General features: G+C 37.0%; 1 pseudogene; it reads left to right on the plus strand.

The window, feature by feature from the left end:
- Positions 1-14,292, plus strand: part of LOC122708551 — a 72,290-nt pseudogene continuing 57,998 nt past the window's right edge.

The following is a 14,292-nucleotide window of genomic DNA, read 5'->3' on the forward strand; positions in this document are numbered from 1 at the left end:
ATGTGTGAAATAGATGGCCAGTTAGAAGTTGCTGTACAGCACAGGGAGCCCAGCCTGGTGCTCTTTGACGATCTAGAGGGTGGGATGGGGGAGGGGGGGAGGTTCAAGAGGGAGCCTATAATTACAGCTGATTTGCATTTCTGTATGACAGAAACCATCACAACATTGTAAAGCTATTTTCCTCCAATTAAAAAACAAAAAATTTAAAAATGGGCAAAAAATCTGAACAAACACCTCATGAAAGAAGATACACAGATAACAATAAAGCATCTGAAAAATGCTTAACATTGTATATCATTTGGAACTTGCAAACAAAATTAACAAATAGACACCACTACCCAAGTATAAAATGGCTAAAATCCAAATAATGGAGAAAGCGAAGTATTGTCAAGGATACAAAGCATATCTGAAAAGTTTCCCCCATTTTGTAGCTCAGGAAAGCACAATTCAAGACACAATTCTGTATCTCCCTGGCTACAGTACTAACAAACCTCCAGTAAACATCTTTTTATTTCAATCAGGCCTTGGTTTTCTAAAATTTTGGTTAGCACTGTGCATACTTTATTTCATTATTTCTTACAAAGACAAACTCCAAAACAGAACAGAAGCAGTTGCTTCTGGAGGCAACTAGGAGGCTTGAGCCATAAGTTCTCAAGCCTTCCCCACTAAAATCTTGAGATTGGCTCTTCCCTCAGTTCCCTAAGCAAATCTCACCTCTGCAGTGCTGGAGAGGGGAGAATCCCTATCTTGTATTTTCTCTCTTGAGAATCAGTGACGCTTTAATCCTTGGAGTCAAAGGACATCTATTTAATATGAAGCCTATTATTTTATGAATAGCCAGTCAGATGTACATTCAGAGTAACATGATGGGAGATGTTTGAAGAAATTTTCATTTATTAAGATGCAAGGAAGTCATTCAGCTTACACATGATTTATCCTGAACTTTATGATAACTAGAACAGCCTGTCTTATGGCCTCAACTTATCATACATTGTGCGTGCGTGCTCAGTTGCTCAGTCATGTCCAACTCTTGGTGATCCTGTGGAGATAGCCTGCCAGGCTCTTCTTTCCATGGGATTTCCAGGCAAGAATGCTGGAGTGGGTTGCCATTTCCTCCTCCAGGTATCATATGTGTACATCTACTTTAAGCATTAAAAGATAAATTATCCAGAAGTAAGAATGTCCACTTCGAAAATAGGGATAAAATACCTCCCTTGCTATGGTACTCATAATAGTAGTCCATTGAAGATAAGGTTTCCTTCTCAGATGTAAAGGTCACACTACCTCATTGTGTACATGCTAATCTGTCTCTTTTGAAACTTTGTCGTGTTTGATCTATGACCTCTGCTCTGAGGAGACATAAAACTGATGAAAACCATGCTTCTCTGGAGAAGTTTCTCAAGGCTATTAAGAGACTGTCTCCTGGGCTACAGTTCTCAGTTTGGCTCAGATAAAACTCTTTTCTATTCCTTATTATAGACTGCTTATTGATTATTTGTGTTGGCAGCATTTTAGTTTGGTTTTGCTAAATTTTTTCTTCTGTAATAAGTAAGTGCAATAAATGGATATCAGAAGATCTCAGTTTCGATCTTAGTTTTAATTATCATCTGTAGGACCCTGTGAAGTTCTCCTGCTTTCTCAAAAGCTCCCTTTCCCCATTTGAAAAATACAAAATGATAGTCTCTGTTTTTGAGTGGTTTTTTTTTTTTTTTTTGGTTGGGGAGGGAAAAGAAATATTTCATGGTAAAAGACATATAAATTTAATTAGCTAATTACTTAATTTGTGTTTGGTCATTCAAGGTGCTTCAATTATGTTAGTGTTCAACCAAGAATTACAAGAACAGAGACCTGATTGAAATAAAGAGGTTTTAACTGAGTTTTATTACAACTGCAGCCCAGGAGACAAAGCTCCAAGAAGCACTTGAATTGTATTCTGCTTGACTGCAAAACAAGGGAAGCTTATAAAGATAAAAACACAAGGTTACATAAATTGTTTGTCAAGAATTACCATCAAAGTAAAAAAAAAAAAAAAATAGTTACACTTGCTGGGAATTCCCTCTCAGTCCAATAATTAGGTCTCCATGCTTCCACTACAGGGGCATGTAGTAGGGTTCCATCCCTGATTGAGGATTTAAGATTCTGCATGCTATGTGACACAGCCAAAACAATACAAAAGAATTAATATTGGAATTGACAAGGAGGTGCTTTTGTTAAGAAAAAATGTGGTTGAGATTTGAAATGATCTCTTTCTTACTTGTGAGTTTGGGAGGGGCGGACATTGGTATCTTTGAAACTTCAAGATTTCAGCTAGCTGCTGCTAGCGTATATTCTTTAAAAAATGACCAGTTGTATCCTTGAATTTGATACAGTTCAGAACATTCCAATTCTCAGTGATACAGAAACATGTCCATATTCAACAATGACTACTCAAGGTACCCACCTGAACCATAGTTACTCCATCTTGATATTTGAATGATCTTAAACATCTCAATCAAAAAAAGAGATGGGAATACCAGACCACCTGACCTGCCTCCTGACAAATCTGTGTGCAGGTCAAGAAGCAACAGTTAGAACTGAACATGGAAAAACAGACTGGTTTCAAATCAGGAAAGGAGTATGTCAAGGCTGTATATTGTCACCCTGCTCATTTAACTTGTATGTAGAGTACATCATGCGAAATGCCTGGCTGGATGAAGCACAAGCTGGAAACAAGATTTCTGGGAAAAATATCAATAACCTCAGATACACAGATGATACCACCCTAATGGCAGAAAGTGAAGAGCTAAAGAGCCTCTTGATGAAAGAGGAAAAGGAGAGTGAAAAAATTTGCTTAAAACTCAACATCCAGAAAACTAAGATCATGGCATCCAGTCCCATCACCTCATGTCAAATAGATGGGGAAACAATGAAAAGAGTGAGAGACTTTATTTTTTGGGCTCCAAAATCACTGCAGATGGTGACTGTGGCCATGAAATTAATAAATGCTCGCTCCTTGGAAGGAAAGCTGTGACCAACCTAGACAACATATTAAAAAGCAGAGACATTACTTTGCCAACAAAGTTCCATCTAGGCAAAGCTATGGCTTTTCCAGTAGTCATGTATGGATGTGAGAGTTGGACTATATAGGAAGCTGAGAACCAAAGACTTGATGCTTTTGAACTGTGGTGTTGGAGAAGGCTCTTGAGTCTTTTGGACAGCAAGGAGATCCAACCAGTCCATCCTAAAAAAAAAAGTCAGTCCTAAATATTCATTGGAAGGACTGATGCTGAAGCTGAAACTCTAATACTTTGGCCACCTGATGCAAAGAGGTGATTCATTTGAAAAGATCCTGATGCTGGGAAAGATTGAAGGTGGGAGGAGAAGGGGATGACAGAGGATGAGATGGTTGGATGGTATCACTGACATGATGTACATGAGTTTGAGTAGGCTCTGAGAGTTGGTGATGGACATAGAAGCCTGGGGTGCTGCAGTCCATGGGGTTGCAAAGAGTTGGACATGACTGAACTACTGAACTGACTGAACTGAAACATCATCATTAGCTATTTTATGTAGATGTAGCTGTAACACTGCAGCATGGTACATTAAAATATTTTAAAACCTTTCATCTTCAAGGATAACATATCCTAGTGTTAAATATATTGCAAGAAAAACTCTATATATATGAGTGGCAGATAAACCCATGCACCTAGGGTCTCCTAATCTATGATGAAGGAGGCAAAAATATACAATGGAGAAAAGACAGTATCTTCATAAGTGGTTCTGGGACAACTAGACAGTTACATGTAAAAGAATGAAATTAGAGAAGATGGCCGAGGGATAGGACAGGGAAACCTCTTTCTTCCCTATAAATTCATTGAAAGAACATTTGAACGCTAGCAAACTTCACAAAACAACTTCTGACCGCTAGCAGAAGACATCAGGCTCCCAGAAAAGCAGCCCATCATCTTCGAAAGGAGATGATTTTTGTTTTTAATATTGTATTTTTAAGAGTCTAACCTCTATTCTAGATTTTTAATCTTTGTTTTTCAGTATTTGATATCAATTTTGGACATTTAAGAATCCAACCTTCAGTACCCATTTTTACTCAGGAGTGTGTTGATTACTCTCTTCCACTTTTGACTTTCCATTTTCTACCTCAGAACACCTCTATTTCCTTCCTTCCCCTTCTCTTCCCAATTCAATTCTGTGAATCTTTGTGGGTGTCTGGGCTACAGAAAACACTTTGGGAACAGACAACTGCATAGATCTGTCTCTCTCCTCTTGAGTCCCCTTTTTTCTCCTCCTGCTCATCTCTATCTCCCTCCTCCCTCTCCTCTTCCTCATAGAACTCTGTGAAACACTCTGTGTGTCCCTCACGGTGGAGAATCTTTTCACCATTAACCTAGAAGTTTTATTATCAGTGCTGTATAGTTGGAGAAGTCTTGAGACTACTGGAAGAATAAAACTGAAATCCAGAGGCAGGAGACTTAAGCCCAAAACCTGAGAACACCAGAAAACTCCTGACTACATGGAACTTTAAGTAATAAGAGATCATCCAAAAGCCTCCATACCTACACTGAAATCAACCACCACCCAAGAGCCAATAAGTTCCAGAGCAAGACATACCACGCAAATTCTCCAGCAATGCAGGAACATAGCCCTGAGCGTCAAAATACAGGTTGCCCAAAGTCACGCCTAACACATAGACCCATCTCAAAACTAACTACTGGACACTCCATTGCACTCCAGAGAGTAGAAATCCAGTTCCACACACCAGAACACCGATGCAAGCTTCCCTAACCAGGAAACCTTGACAAGCCAATCGTCCAACCCCACCCACTGGGTGAAACCTCCACAATAAAAAGGAACCACAGACCACCAGAATACAGAAAGCCCACTCCAAACACAGCAATCTAAACAAGATGAAAAGGCAGAGAAATACCCAACAGGTAAAGGAACATGAAAAATGCCCACCAAATCAAACAAAAGAGGAGGAGATAGGGAATCTACCTGAAAAAGAATTTAGAATAATGATAATAAAAATGATCCAAAATCTTGAAAACAAAATGGAGTTACAGATAAATAGCCTGGAGACAAGGATTGAGAAAATGCAAGAAATGTTTAATAAAGACCTAGAAGAAATAAAAAGAGTCAATTAAAAATGAATAATGCAATAAATGAGATAAAAAAAACACTCTGGAGGGAACCAACAGTAGAATAGTGGAGACAGAAGATAGGATAAGTGAGGTAGAAGATAAAATGGTGGAAATAAATGAAGCAGAGAGGAAAAAAGAAAAAAGGATCAAAAGAAATGAGGACAACCTCAGGGACCTCTGGGACAATGTGAAATGTCCCAACATTCGAATCATAGGAGTCCCAGAAGGAGAAGACAAAAAGAAGTAGACCATGAGAAAATACTCGAGGAGATAATAGCTGAAAACTTCCCTAAAATGGGGAAGGAAATAGCCACCCAAGTCGAAGAAACCCAGAGAGTCCCAAACAGGATAAACCCAAGGTGAAACACCCCAAGACACATATTAGTCAAATAAACAAAGATCAAACACAAAGAACAAATATTAAAAGCAGCAAGGGAGAAACAACAAATAACACACAAAGGGATTCCCATAAGGATAACAGCTGATCTATCCATAGAAACCCTTCAGGCCAGAAGGGAATGGCAGGACATACATAAAGTAATGAAAGAGAATAACCTACAACCCAGATTACTGTACCCAGCAAGGATCTCATTCAGATATGAAGGAGAATTCAAAAGCTTTACAGACAAGCAAAAGCTGAGAGAATTCAGCACCACCAAACCAGCTCTTCGACAAATGCTAAAGGATCTTCTCTAGACAGGAAACACAGAAAGGTTGTATAAACGCAAACCCAAAACAACAAAGTAAATGGCAACGGGACCATACCTATCAATAGTTACCTTAAATGTAAATGGGTTGAATGCCCCAACCAAAAGATAAAGACTGGCTGAATCGATACAAAAACAAGACCCCTATATATGCTGTCTACAAGAGACCCATCTCAAAACAAGGGACACACACAGACTAAAAGTGAAGGGCTGGAAAAAAATATTTCACGCAAACGGAGACCAAAAGAAAGCAGGAGTCGCAATGCTCATATCAGATAAAATAGACTTTCAAATAAAGGCTGTGAAAAGAGACAAACAAGGACACTACATAATGATCAAAGGATCAATCCAAGAAGAAGATATAACAAGTATAAATATATATGCACCCAACATAGGAGCACCACAATATGTAAGGCAAATGCTAACGAGTATGAAAGAGTAAATTAATAGTAACACAATAATAGTGGGAGACTTTAATACCCCACTCACACCAATGGATAGATCAACTAAACAGAAAATTAACAAGGAAACACAAACTTTAAATGACACAATGGACCAGCTAGACCTAATTGATATCTATAGGATATTTCACCCCAAAACAATCAACTTCACCTTTTTCTCAAGTGCACAAAGAACCTTCTCCAGAATAGATCACATCCTTGGCCATAAATATAGCCTTGGTAAATTAAAAAAAATTGAAATCATTCCAGTCATCTTTTCTGACCACAGTGCAATAAGATTAGATCTCAATTACAGGAAAAAAATTATTAAAAGTTCAAACACATAGAGGCTAAATAAAACACTTCTGAATAACCAACAAATCATAGAAGAAATCAAAATATGCATAGAAATGAATGAAAATGAAAACACAACAAGCTAATACCTAAGGGACACTGTAAAATCAGTGCTAAGGGGAAGATTCATAGCATTACAGGCTTACCTCAAGAAACAAGAAAAAAGTCAAATAAATAACCTAACTCTACACCTAAAGCAACTAGAGAAGGAAGAACTGAAGAACCCCAGGGTTACTAGAAGGAAAGGAATCTTAAAAATTAGGGCAGAAATAAATGCAAAAGAAACTAAAGAGACTGTAGCAAAAATCAACAAAGCTAAAAGCTGGTTTTTTGAAAAAATAAACAAAATTGATAAACCGTTAGCAAGACTCATTAAGAAACAAAGGGAGAAGAACCAAATTAACAAAATTAGAAATGAAAATGGAAAGATCACAAGAGACAACCCTGAAATACAAAGGATCATAAGAAACTACTACCAGCAGCTCTATGCCAGTAAATTGGACAACTTGGAAGAAATGGACAAATTCTTAGGAAAGTATAACTTTCCAAAACTGAACCAGAAAGAAAGAGAAGATGTTAACAGACCCATCACAAGTGAGGAAATTGAAACTGTGATCAGAAATCTTCCAGCAAACAAAAGCCCAGGACCAGATGGCTTCACAGCTGAATTCTACCAAAAATTTAGAGAAGAGCTAACACCTATCTTACTCAAACTCTTCCAGAAAATTGCAGAAGAAGGTAAACTTCCAAACTCATTCTATGAGGCCACCATCACGCTAATTCCAAAACCAGACAAAGATGCAAAAAAAAAAAAAGAAAGAAAGAAAACTGCAGGCCAATATCACTGATGAACATAGATGCAAAAATCCTTAACAAAATTCTAGCAAACAGAATCCAACAACATATTAAAAAAATCATATATCATAACCAAATGGGCTTTATCACAGGAATGCAAGGATTCTTTAACATCTGCAAATCAATCAATGTAATACACCACATGAAAAAATTGAAAGATAAAAACCATATGATTATCTCAATAGTTGCAGAAAAAGCCTTTGACAAAATTCAACACTCATTTATGATTAAAACTCTCCAGAAAGCAGGAATAGAAAGAACATACCTCAACATAATAAAAGCTATATATGACAAACCCACAGCAATCATTACTCTCAATGGTGAAAAATTGAAAGCATTTCCCCTGAAATCAGGAACAAGACAAGGGTGCTCACTCTCACCACTATTATTCAACATCGTGTTGGAAGTTTTGGCCACAGCAATCAGAACAGAAAAAGAAATAAAAGGAATCCAGATAGGAAAAGAAGTGAAACACTTGCTGTTCGCAGATTACATGATCCTCTACATAGAAAACCCTAAAGACTCTACCAGAAAATTACTAGAGCTAACCAACGAATATAGTAAACTTGGAGGATATAAAATTAACACACATAAATCCCTTGCATTCTTATACATCAACAATGAGAAAACAGAAAGAGAATTTAAGGAAACAATACCATTCACCATGGCAACAAAAAGAATAAAATACTTAGGAGTATATCTACCTAAAGAAACAAAAGACCTATACATAGAAAACTATAAAACACTGATGAAAGAAATCAAAGAGGACACAAACAGATGGAGAAATATACCGTGTTCATGGATTGGAAGAATCAATATTGTCAAAATGGCTATACTACCCAAGGCAATCTATAGATTCAATGCAATCCCTATCAAGCTACCAACGGTATTTTTCACAGAACTAGAACAAATAATTTCTCAATTTGTATGGAAATGCAAAAAGCCTCGAATAGTCAAAGTAATCTTGAGAAAGAAGAATGGAACTGGAGGAATCAACCTGCCTGACTTCAGACTCTACTACAAAGCCACAGTCATCAAGACAGTATGGTACTGGCACAAAGACAGAAATATACATCAATGGAACAAAATAGAAAGCCCAGAGATAAATCCACGAACCTAGGGACACCTTATCTTTGGCCAAGGAGGCAAGAATATACAATGGAAAAAAAACAACCTCTTTAACAAGTGGTGCTGGAAAACTGGTCAACCACTTGTAAAAGAATGAAACTAGAACACTCTCTAACACCATACACAAAAATAAACTCAAAATGGATTAAAGATCTAAATGTAAGACCAGAAACTATAAAACTCCTAGAGGAGAACATAGGCAAAACACTCTGACATAAATCACAGCAAGATCCTCTATGACCCACCTCCCAGAATATTGGAAATAAAAGCAAAAATAAACAAATGGGACCTAATGAAACTTAAAAGCTTTTGCACAACAAAGGAAACTATAAGCAAGGTGAAAAGACAGCCCTCAGATTGGGAGAAAATAATAGCAAACAAAGCAACAGACAAAGGATTACTCTAAAAAATATACAAGCAACTCCTGCAGCTCAATTCCAGAGAAATAAATGACCCAATCAAAAAATGGGCCAAAGAACTAAACAGACATTTCTCCAAAGAAGACATACAGATGGCTAACAAACACATGAAAAGATGCTCAACATCACTCATTATTAGAGAAATGCAAATCAAAACCACAATGAGGTACCATTACACGCCAGTCAGGATGGCTGCTATCCAAAAGTCTACAAGCAATAAATGCTGGAGAGGGTGTGGAGAAAAGGGAACCCTCTTACACTGTTGGTGGGAATGCAAACTAGTACAGCCGCTATGGAAAACAGGGTGGAGATTTCTTAAAAAACTGGAAATAGAACTGCCATATGACCCAGCAATCCCACTTCTGGGCATACACACTGAGGAAACCAGATCTGAAAGAGACACGTGCACCCCAATGTTCATCTCAGTACTGTTTATAATAGCCAGGACATGGAAGCAACCTAGATGCCCATCAGCAGATGAATGGATAAGGAAGCTGTGGTACATATACACCATGGAATATTACTCAGCCATTAAAAATAATTCATTTGAATCAGTTCTAATGAGATGGATGAAACTTGAGCCCGTTATACAGAGTGAAGTAAGCCAGAAAGATAAAGACCAATACAGTATACTAATGCATATATATGGAATTTAGAAAGATGGTAATGATAACCCTATATGCAAAACAGAAAAAGAGACACAGATGTACAGAACAGAATTTTGGACCTGTGGGAAAAGGCGAGGGTGTGATATTTCGAGAGAACAGCAACGAAACATGTATATTATCTATGGTGAAACAGATCATCAGCCCAGGCTGGATGCATGAGACAAGTGCTTGAGCCTGGTGCACTAGGAAGACCCAGAGGAATTGGGTGGAGAGGGAGGTGGGAGGGGGGATCGGGATGGGGAATACATGTAAATCCATCGCTGATTCATGTCAATGTATGACAAAAACCACTACAATATTGTAAAGTAATTATCCTCCAACTAATAAAAATAAAAAATAAAAGAATGAAATTAGAAGATTTCCTAACCCCATACACAAAAATAAACTCAAAATGGATTAAAGACCTAAATGTAAGGCCTGAACTTACATTAAAACTTTCCTATAAAACTTTTAAAGGAAAACATAGGAAGAACACTTTTTGACATAAATTGCAGTAAATTTTCTTTGATTCAGTTTCTGGAGTACTGAAATTTTGTTTTGATTCACATTCTAGAGTACTGAAAATAAAAATAAAACAAAACAAAAAACAAATGGGACTTAATTAAACTTGCAAGCCTTTGCACAGAAAAGGAAACCATAAAGAAGATGAAAAGACAACTCTCAGAATGAGAGAAAATATTTGCAAATGAAACAACTGACAGAAGATTAATCTTCTATATATACAAGCAGCTAATGCAGGTGAGAATCAAAAAAAGCAAACAACCCAATAAAAATAGGTGGAAGACCTAAACATACATTTCTCCAAAGAAGACATACAGATGGCAAACACATGAAAAGATGCTCTTATTGCACATTATAAAAGAAATAGAAATCAAAATTACAATGAGGTATTACCTCACACCGGTAGAATGGCCATCTTGAAAAAAATCTACACACAACAGAATGTAAATTGATACAAACAATATGGAGAACAGAATGGAGGTTCCTTTAAAAAGCTAAGAATAGAAATACCATCAGTTCAGTTCAGTCACTCAGTCATGTCCAGCTTTTGCGACCCCATCGACTGCAGCATGGCAAGCCTCCCTGTCCATCACTAACTCCTGGAACTACCATATGACCTTGCAATCCTACTCCTAGGCATATATTGGAAAGAAATGTGGCCTGCAAGGATTCACACACCCCAATGTTCATTGCAACTCTGTTTACAATAGCCAAGGTATGGAAGCCACCTAAATGTGCTTCGACAGAGGAATGGATAAAAAAGATGTGGCATGTATATACAATAGAATTGCTGTTGGTATTTAGTTGCTCAGTCGTGTCTGACTCTTTGCAACCCCCTGGACTCCTCTTTCCATGGGGATTTTCAGGCAAGAATACTAGAGTGGGTTGCCATTTCCTACTCCAGGGGATCTTCCTGACTCAGAGATCAAAGCTGAGTCTCCTACATTTTTAAAAATTTATTTTTTTATTGAAGGATAATTGCTTTACAAAATTCTGTTGTTTTCTTTCAAACTTAGACATGAATCAGCCATAGGTATACATATATCCCCTCCCTTTTGAACCACCCTCCCATCTCCTGCTCCATCCCACACCTCCAGATTGATACAGAGCCCCTGTTTGAGTTTCCTAAGCCATACGGTAAATTCCTGTTGGCTATCTATTTTACATGTGGTAATGGATGTTTCCATGTTACTCTTTCCATACATCTTACCCTCTCCTCCCCTCTCCCCAAGTCCATAAGTCTATTCTCTATATCTGTTTCTCCATTGTTGCCCTTTAAATAAATTCTTCAGTACCATTTTTCTAGATTCTTATATAAGGGTTAGAATATGATATTTATGATTATCTTTCTGAGTCACTTCACTCTGTATAATAGGTTCTAGGTTCATCCACCTCATCAGAACTGACTCAAATGTGTTTCTTTTTATTGCTGAGCAATATTCCATTGTGTATATATACCACAACTTCTTTATCCATTCAACTGTCAATGGACATTGAGGTTGCTTCCATGTTCTAGCTATTGTAAATAGTGCTGCAATGAACAATGGGATAAATGTGTCTTTTTCAATTTTGGATTCCTCAGAGTATTTGCCTAGGAGTGGGATTGCTGGGTCATATGGTGGTTTTATTCCTAGTTTTTTAAGGAATCTCCTCCATACCGTCTTCCACAGTGGCTGTATCAGTTTACATTCCCACCAACAGTGCAAGAGCATTCCCTTTTCTCCACACCCTCTCCAGCATTTATTGTTTGTAGATATTTTGATGGCCCTTCTCACCAGTGTTAGGTGATATCTTGTAGTTTTGATTTGCATTTCCCTAATAATGAGCAATGTTGAGCATATTTTCATGTGTTTGTTAGCCATCTGTATGTCCTCTTTGGAGAAATGTCTGTTTAGGCCTTTCTCCCACTTTTTGATTAAGTTGTTTCTTTCTCTGGCATTGAGTTGTTTCTTTCTCTGGCATTGAGTTGTATGAGCTGCTTATGTATTTTGGAAATTAATCCTTTGTCAGTTGTTTCATTTGCTATTGTTTTCTCCCATTCTGAGGATTGTCTTTTCACCTTGCTTATAGTTTCTTTTTCTGTGCAAAAACTTTTAAGTTTAATCAGGCCCCACTTGTTTACTTTTGCTTTTATTTCCATTACTCTAGGAGGTGGGTCATAGAGGATCTCTTGCTTTGATTTATGTCATCGAGTGTTCTGCCTATGTTTTTCTCTAAGAGCTTTATAGTTTCTGGTCTAACATTTAAGTCTTTAATCCATTTTGAGCTTATCTTTGTGTGTGGTGTTAGGAATTATTCTAGTTTGATTCTTTTACATGTAACTGTCCAGTTTTCCCAGCACCATTTATTGAAGAGGCTGTCTTTGCTTGATTGCATATTCTTGCCTCCTTTGTCAAAAATAAGGTACCCATAGGTGGATGGGTTTATTTCTGGGCTTTCTATCTTGTTCCATTGGTCTATATTTCTGTTTTTGTGCCAGTACCATACTGTCTTGTTGACTGTAGCTTTATAGTATTATCTGAAGTCAGGAACGTTGATTGTTCCAGTTCCATTCTTCTTTCTCAGAACTGCTTTGACTATTCGGGGTCTTTTGTGTTTCCATATGAATTGTGAAATTTTTTGTTCTGGTTCTGTGAAAAATGTCATCAGGAATTTGATAGGGATCACATTGAATCTATAGATTGCATTTGGTACTATAGCCATTTTCACAATATTGATTCTTCCTACCCAGGATCATGGACTATCTCTCCATCTGTTTATGTCATCTTTGATTTCTTTCATTAGTGTCTTATAATTTCCTGGGTACAGTTTTGTCTCCTTAGGTAAGTTTATTCCTAGATATTTAATTCCTTTTTTTGCAATGGTGAATGAGATTGTTTCCTTAATTTCTCTTTCTGATTTTTCATTGTTAGTATATATAAATGCAAATGATTTCTGTGTATTGATTTTGTATCCTGCAACCTTGCTAAATTCACTGATTAGCTCTGGTAATTTTCTGATACCAAATTTAGAGTTTTCTATGTACAGTATCATGTCATCTACATACACTGAGAGCTTTACTTCTTTTCTGATCTGGATTCCTTTTATTTCTTTTTCTTCTCTGATTGCTGTAGCTAGCACTTCCAGAACTATGTTGATTAATAATGGTGAAAGTGGACACCCCTGTCTTGTACCTGATCTTAGGGGGAATGCTTTTAGTTTTTCACCATTGAGAATAATATTTGCTGTAGGCTTATCATATATGGCCTTTACTATGTTGAGGTACCTTCCTTCTATGCCCATTTTTTGAAGAGTTTTAATCATAAATGGGTGCTGAATTTTGTCAAAGACTTTTTATGCATCTATTTGGGTGATCATAATGTTTTGATCTTTCAATTTGCTAATATGATGTATCACATTGATTGATTTGCATATATTGAAAAATCCTTGCATCCCTGGAATAAACTCAACCTGATCATGGTGTATGAGCTTTTTGATGTGTTGCTGAATTCTGTTTGCTCAAATTTTATTGAGGATTTTTGAGTCTATATTCATCAGTGATACTGGCCTCTAGTTTTCGTTTTGTTGTTGTTGTCTTTGTCTGGTTTTGGTATCAAGAAGATGGTGGCCTCATAGAATAAGGTTGGAAGTGTTCCTTCCTCTTCAATTTTTTTGGAAGAGTTTTAGAAGGATAGGCATTAGCTCTTCTCTAAACGTTTGACAGAATTCTCCTGTGAAGCCATCTGGTCCTGGGGTTTTGTTTTTGGGGCAATTTTTGATCACAGTGTCAATTTCAGTGCTTATAATTGGGTTGTTCATGATTTCTATTTCTTCCTGGTTCAGTCTTGGAAGATCAAACTTTTCTAAGAATCTTTCCATTTCTTCCAGGTTATCCATTTTATTGCCATATAGTTGTTCATAACAGTCTCTTATATAATCCTTTGTATTTCTGCATTGTCTGTTGTAACCTCTCCTTTTTCATTTCTAATTTTGTTGATTTGATTCTTCTCTCTCTCTCTTTTTTTTCTTGATGAGTCTGGCTAAAAGCTTGTCAATTTTGCTTATCTTCTCAAAGAACCAGGTTTTAGTTTTATTCATCTTTACTA

This window comes from Cervus elaphus, chromosome 15 (assembly GCF_910594005.1).
Source record: "Cervus elaphus chromosome 15, mCerEla1.1, whole genome shotgun sequence".
Classification (NCBI taxonomy): Eukaryota; Metazoa; Chordata; class Mammalia; order Artiodactyla; family Cervidae; genus Cervus; species Cervus elaphus.